Here is a 7,500-nt window from a genome sequence, read left to right as displayed (position 1 = left end):
TGAGTATATATATATATATATATGTGTGTGTGTGTGTGTGTGTGTGTGTGTGTGTGTGTGTGTGTGTGTGTGTGTGTGTGTGTGTGTGTGCATGTGCACGTGTGTGTATATACCTTGTGTACGTCTGTCTGACCCCCCCACCCCCACCCCACCCCCACCCCCACACACACACGCACACACACCCACACACCCTTCTTTCTTCATCAGTCCACTTTATTTCTCTCCCTACTGGTTGTTGTAGAGATTTGACATGACCTCCTCATCGGCCCTATGATGTTGTCGTCATGCTTTGTGCTTCTTCAGCTTTTAAACAGACGAAGGAGCTAGCGGAATGGGCAAGCAAGCGAGAGAGAGAGAGCGGGCTGAGCGAGAGAGAGAGAGAGCAAAAGCGAGCAAGTGAAAGAGAAAGACAAGACAAGACAAAGATTTTAATGTCCATTCCGCGTTACAACGCTCTTCAGACAATGGGGCAAGAAACAACACGCATTCTTGTGAACACCTCAAGTAATTGCATGGTCATTTGAACAACAACAGCAACAAAAAACAAAACAAAAAAAAACAAAACCGGCACGCACGCACGCTTTGTGAAAGAGAGAGAGAGACAGACAGAGAGAGGGAGAGAGAGAGAGAGAGAGAGAGAAATGTATAATGATAATGAATTTGTTTAGTTTGATCAGATAGAGACAGGAAGCCACAGTGAGAGACAGAGGAGGGAAGGTGGAAGAAGAAAAAAGACCGAGATACGATACAGATGTACAGACAGACAGAGAAACGGTGGGGGAGGGGGAGAGAGAGAGAGAGTGGGGAGGGAGCGGTGTGTGTGTGTGGGGGGGGGGGTCGGATGGGGGGCAGGGGAGAGAGAGAGAGAGGGGAGGGGGAGGTGTGTGTGTGGGGGGTCGGGTGGGGGGGCGGGGGAGAGAGAGAGAGAGTGGGGAGGGAGCGGTGTGTGTGGGGGGGGGGGATCGGGTGGGGGGGCGGGGGAGAGAGAGAGAGAGAGTGGGGAGGGAGCGGTGTGTGTGTGTGTGTGTGGTGGAGGAAGGGTTGGAGAGAGAGGACACTTGGCAAGAACGACCACTCAGCCAGCCGAAGTGACGTACAGCTGTCACTGTGATGGCGTTCCCCCTAGCAGTTTTCTGTGCAAAGAAGCAGCCGGCAGAGGACAGGTCCACTTCTGGCTGGGGGGAGAGGGGTGGGGGGGGGGGGGGGGGGGGGGGGGGGGGCATTTTCCTCGCCCGCCGAGGTTTGAGTGCAGACTGCTGCAGTAGATCACTTAGAGCTGTACGTTTTCTGTGGGTTGTGAAACCCATGGCTTTCCTCGGCTGTCATGTGTGAACACGCCCAGGCTTTTGAGAGAGAGAGAGAGAGAGGGAGACAGAGAGAGAAAGAGGGAGACAGAGAGAGAAATGGTGGGAGACACAGAGAGAGAGAGAGAGAGAGAGAAAGAGACAGAGAATCACAGAGATAGAGAGCAAAATGACAGGGGACGGGGTTGGGGGGTGGGGGGTGGGGTAAAAGGGAAGCCAAACGAGAAAGAAGAAGGGGGGAGTGGGGAGAAAAAATAAGAAAAAGAAAAAAAGGGAAGGAGGAGGAAAATGGAGAACAACAACAACAACAACAACAAAAGAACAACAAAACAAGAAAATGAATAACAAAACAACATCAAAAACAACAACCACAACACCAACAAAAGAACAAGAAAAAGAATAACAAAACACCAAAACAAGAAAAAAGAAAAACAAATCCCAAACAAAACAACATAAAAAAGCAACAACTACAACACTAACAACAAGTGAACGATGAGATGAACATATCGAGATAGTCACACAAAGACATGAGGCACTCAGACACACAGATAGACAGAGACTGACACAGTCACAGAGAGAGAGCGGGAGAGCGGGGGGGTTGGGGGGGGGAAGCGAGACAGACAGACAGACAGACAGAGACAGTGTGTGTGTGAGATGGAAAGAGAGAGAGCGAGAGACGGAAAGAAAGACAGATAGAGGCAGAGACAGAGAGAGACAGAGAAAGAGAGATTGAAAGAGGGTGAGACATAGAGAGAGTGAGACAGAGAGAAAGAGAGAAGGAGAGAGAGAAAGAGAGTGATACAAAGAGAGAGAGAGAGAAAGAAAAAGAGAGATAGTGAGACAGAGAGACAGACAGAGAGAGACACAGAGAGAGAGACAGACAGATAGAGAGAGGGAAAGCCCACCCCGCCACCTTAGCCAGGCAAACAGGCAACATGACAAACAGACAGACAGACAGACGGGGGGCGAATAGAGAGAGAGAGAGAGGGAAAGCCCACCCAATCGACCTCAGCCAGGCAAACAGACAACACGACAGACAGACAGATAGATAGATAGAGAGAGACAGACAGACAGACAGAGAGAGAGAAAGAAAGAGGGAGGCACAGAGAGAAGAGGGAGAGACAGACAGATAGGCAGACAAACAACAGAGAGAGAGAAAGTGAGACAGAAAGACAGAGACAGAGAAAGAAAGAGGGAGGCACAGAGAGAAGAGGGAGAGACAGACAGATAGGCAGACAAACAACAGAGAGAGAGAAAGTGAGACAGACAGACAGAGAGAGAGAAAGAAAGAGGGAGGCACAGAGAGAAGAGGGAGAGACAGACAGATAGGCAGACAAACAACAGAGAGAGAGAGAGAAAGTGAGACAGAAAGACAGAGACAGAGAAAAAGAGTGAGACAGAGAGAGAGAAAGAGGGAAGACAGAGACAGAGAGAGATAGTCAGAGATAGAGAGTGAGACAAAGAGAGAGAAAGAGGGGAGAGAGAGACACAGAGAGAGATAGAGAGAGAGTGAGACAAAGAGAGAGAAAGAGGGAAGACAGAGACAGAGAGAGATAGTCAGAGATAGAGAGTGAGACAAAGAGAGAGAAAGAGGGGAGAGAGAGGCACAGAGAGATAGAGAGAGAGTGAGACAAAGAGAGAGAAAGAGGGAAGACAGAGAGAGATAGTCAGAGATAGAGAGTGAGACAAAGAGAGAGAAAGAGAGAAGACAGAGACAGAGAGAGATAGTCAGAGATAGAGAGTGAGACAAATACAGACAAAGAGGGAAGACAGAGACAGAGAGAGATAGAGAGAGTGAGACAAAGAGAGAGAAAGAGGGAAAACAGAGACAGAGAGAGATAGTCAGAGATAGAGAGTGAGACAAAGACAGAGAAAGAGGGGAGAGAGAGTCAGAGATAAACAGAGAGAGAGAGAGTGAGAGAGAGACACAGAGAGACAGACAGACAGAGAGACAGAGAGAGGAGAGAGACAATACAGTCAGAGGACCCCACTCACCGTACCTCAGTCCTCACCACACTTTGGGAAACACACACACACACACACAGACTCCGCTGTCGTCCTCCTCCACCCACCTCCTGCTGATCTTCCTCATTGGTCTCCCAGGGACAGGGCGCAATAGCCGAGTGGGTCAAGCGTTGGACTTTCAATCTGAGGGTCCCGGGTTCGAATCTCGGTAACGGCACGTGGTAAAGGGGCAAAGAGTGGAGATTTTTCCGATCTCCCAAGTCAACATAATTATGTGCAGACCTGCTTGTGCCTGAACCCCCTTCGTATGTAGACGCAAGCAGATGATCAAATACGCACGTTAAGATCCTGTAATCCACGCCAGCGTTCGGTGGGTTATGGAACCAAGAACATACCCAGCATGCACACCCCCGAAAATGGAGTATGGCTGCCTGCCTAAGTAAAAGCCCACTTGTGCACATACGAGTGAACGTGGGAGTTGCAACCCAAAAACGAAGAAGAAGAAGAAGTCTCCCAGGAAAGGCTTGATGACTTCAGTTCTTGGAGTCCAAGATGTCTGTCCAGGTTTGTTGGTGACGCCACTGGATTCCTTCGAGCTTGTTTGGGACGTCTCTGTCTCTCTGTCTCTCTGTCTCTGTCTCTCTCTCTCTCTCTCTCTCTCTCTCTCTCTCTCTCCCACCCTCTCTCTCTCTCTCTTTGTCTCTTTGTCTCACTCTCTATCTCTGACTATCTCTCTGTGTCTCACTCTTTTTCTCTGTCTCTGTCTTTCTGTCTCACTTTCTCTCTCTCTGTTGTCTGTCTGTCTATCTGTCTGTCTCTCCCTCTCTCTGTCGTCTCTCTTTCTCTGTCTGTCTGTCTGTCTGTCTCTTTGTGACTGTGTCAGTCTCTCTCTATCCAACCTGCCTGACTTTTTCTCTCGCTGTGTCTCCGTCTGTCTCTCTCTCTCTCTCTCTCTCTCTCTCTCTCTCTCTCTCTCTCTCTCTCTGTGAACAGTTTATTCTTTTATAAAAATTACAACCATCCATCTGTGTTCAGATTAGCGTTATTGCTATCAAACGTGAAATACTCAATGAAAGTCGCAATCTACATAAATAAGGAAGTCCAGTTAAGATCGTGCTACATGGATGGATAATGAAATTCAAAACCCTTGGCATGCAATACACGCTGTTTTCTTTCGTCTGATTTTCATCCCTACCCCACTGTTCCCTTTGACATGGGCAAATGGCCTAGTTCAGTAAACTATTTGTCTTGTCTTGTCTTGTCTTGTCTTGTCCTCTCTCTCTCTCTCTCTCTCTCTCTCTCTCTCTCTCTCTCTCTCTCTCTCTCCTTCAGGTTGGTGTGCTATGCCCTCGTTTTCTTGAGGTCTGTTTGGGGACACACACACACACACACAGAGAGAGAGAGAGAGAGAGAGAGAGAGAGATTAAAAGGGGGAAGGGATATTCATGGTTTTTTGTGTTTGTTTGTTGTTGTTTTTTAAGGCGAGGAATGAGCAAGAAAAGATGATGACCCCCGCCCACCATCACCCCACCCCCCCATCTACCTGCCACCACCACCACCCCCAGTCCCTCCAACGAGAATGGAAAACACAGCTTAGCACAGCACAGACACAGTCACCTCACCTCACCTACCTATCTCCTCACGCCCCATCAATCAACACAAAAAAAATGAAAAAGGAAGAAAGGGAAAGAAACGAAAACAAAAAATGCATATAAACAAACAGAAGAGAGAGAGAGAGAGAGAGAGAGAGAGAGAGAGAGAGAGAGAGAGAGAGAGAGAGAGATGGTTTATTCAATTAAGGCCATAGCCCCATATGAATAGGGGGTAATAACAGTTTTACATGTGTCATTGCAATTGGTAATATAAACAATACAACGTCATTCACAACAAACTATCAGTGAATCTAAGAAATGAGTGTCTCTCTTAATTGCAGTGCTTTATAAAGATACATAGCAAAACTACGTATGGCGTTTTCATCGTTAGATGCCATTAATAAACATAACCGAAACAAGCATGGATTTATATAATATTTGGGGGGAATAAATTGGATTCGTAAGTCAGTCAACACAGGGCATTTTAAAACAAAGTGAACTCCATCCTCTCTTGATTCTTTGCACAGTGGGCACAATTGTTCAGAATGACATGTTGCTTTGTAACGATATCTGTGTGTGTTTACTTCAGAGATTCCAAATCTAAATCTGGTCAACGTAAATCTGAGACAAACAGAAGAGAAAGAAAGAAGGAAGGGGAAAAGAAAAAATATATAGCACTAGCACAGAAGAAGGCCTTTCTGGCATGTATTTTATCTTTTTCATCTTTTTTGTTTGTTTGTTGCTTAATTGTTTATTTTCGATTTCCTTTCTTTTTCTTTCTTGGGGGGAGAGGAGGGGGGATCAGGGGGGGGGGGGAGGGGCTTGGAGGGAGGGGGGTATGTTTTATTTCCTTGTTTTCTGCATTGTTTTGGACTTTGTATTCTGCACTGTATTGCTTTCCTGTGTGTTTTCCTTTTGCTTTAAAAAAAAAAAAATTCTTTGTTTCGTTTTTTTAAGTAGGAAGGCGCATGCAAGGATGAAAGCACAGATGGACTCATTTCATTATTTTAGGTTTGAAAGAAAGAAAAGAAAAGAAAAGAAACGAAAAGAACCAGAAAGAAAACAAAAAACTCCGAGCAAAACGAACCACTGAGAAACCTGTCCATTTTTCCCACGCATAATGGAAGCAAAATAGCATGAAACCTAATTTATGAATTCTCTGTCCTAAAACAACCCTCAAAATGCACTCATAGGCGCACGAATCTTTCTCGTTATTGTTTTTTTTGTGGGTTTTTTTTCTCTCCCCCTTCTTCTTCTTCTTCTTTGTTTTACCTTTTTTTTTTCTTTCTTTTTTTCTTTTTTTTTTAATCGGCGTTTTTATGTTTAGTGTAGAAATTTGATTCCTCTAGCTTAACCTTCCTGAGAACACGGAAATGTCTTTATTGTCCTCAATCTTTCTCCAAATCTGTCTCCGCCCCCCGCGCCCCCCCCCCCCCCGCCCCCCGCCCCCCGCTCCCCTGTTCAGCAATGCGTCTCTCTCTCTCTCTCTCTCTCTCTTTATTTGTGTATGTGTGCGTGGGGGGAGGGGGGGGAAGGGGGGGTGCGCGCGCGAGCGTGCCAGAATCAGAATCAGAATACGTATGTTTCTGATTTTTTTTCTCTTCTTCTCCCCTCACTCCCCACGCTTGCAAATACACGCGCGCGCATACACACACACACACACACACACACACACATCCGGCCTTCCCACTGCCCCCCACACCCTCCTCCCGCTCTCTCTCTCTCTCTCTCTCTCTCTCTATCTATCTATCTATCTATCTATCTATCTCTCTCTCACGCCGAATGTTTTCACGCTCTATGTTATTCTGTCTGTGCGTCTGCCTGTCTGTTTTTCTGTCTGTCTGTCTGTCTCCGTCTCTCCCCCTCTCCTCCTTCCGGGTTCATCCACCCAGTCACCCACCCACCCACACCCACACCCATCCACTCTTTACCCGTTTTCTACTCTCCCCCCCCCCACCCCCCTCCTTCCTCCTCCTTTCAAGGGGCAGCTCTAGAAGTGCACATTGCCCTTTTAGACAATTGTGTAAAGTACAATACTTACAGACACAGATTCCTAATCGATATCTGTCGTCCAAATGCAAAGCCTAGTGAATTGATCCTTCTAACAGAAATACAGCCAAGGCTGGCGAACTTTGTTCATGAATGTTTCTCTTCTTAATATGCTCATGTTTATGTTTCATTGTGTCTTATAAACTTTAAGGTTTTATGACAATAAAAAGTATTCTATTCTATTCTATTCTGCCCTTGAGATAATAATAATAATAATAATAATAATAATAATAATGGATACTTATATAGCACACTATCCAGAAATCTGCTCTAGGTGCTTTACAAAAACGCTTTTGATAACATAAAACATTATATCTATGTTACATACACACACCAAAATGTGACCACACACACACACACACACACACACACACACACACACACACACACACACACACACACACACACACACACACACACACGCACGCACGCACACACACACTGCATACATACATTTTAACATACATGTGTATCTAACAGCTACCCTAACACATACACACACATAGGCAGGCACATACTTACATAAACACACGCACACACAATACACATTCATATAGATGCATGTAGCTGTGGGCCTGCCACAACTGAAC

This window comes from Babylonia areolata, chromosome 15 (genome assembly GCF_041734735.1).
Source record: "Babylonia areolata isolate BAREFJ2019XMU chromosome 15, ASM4173473v1, whole genome shotgun sequence".
Lineage (NCBI taxonomy): Eukaryota > Metazoa > Mollusca > Gastropoda > Neogastropoda > Buccinidae > Babylonia > Babylonia areolata.
The sequence above is the reverse complement of the archived record's forward strand: the minus strand, read 5'-3'. Positions refer to the sequence as shown.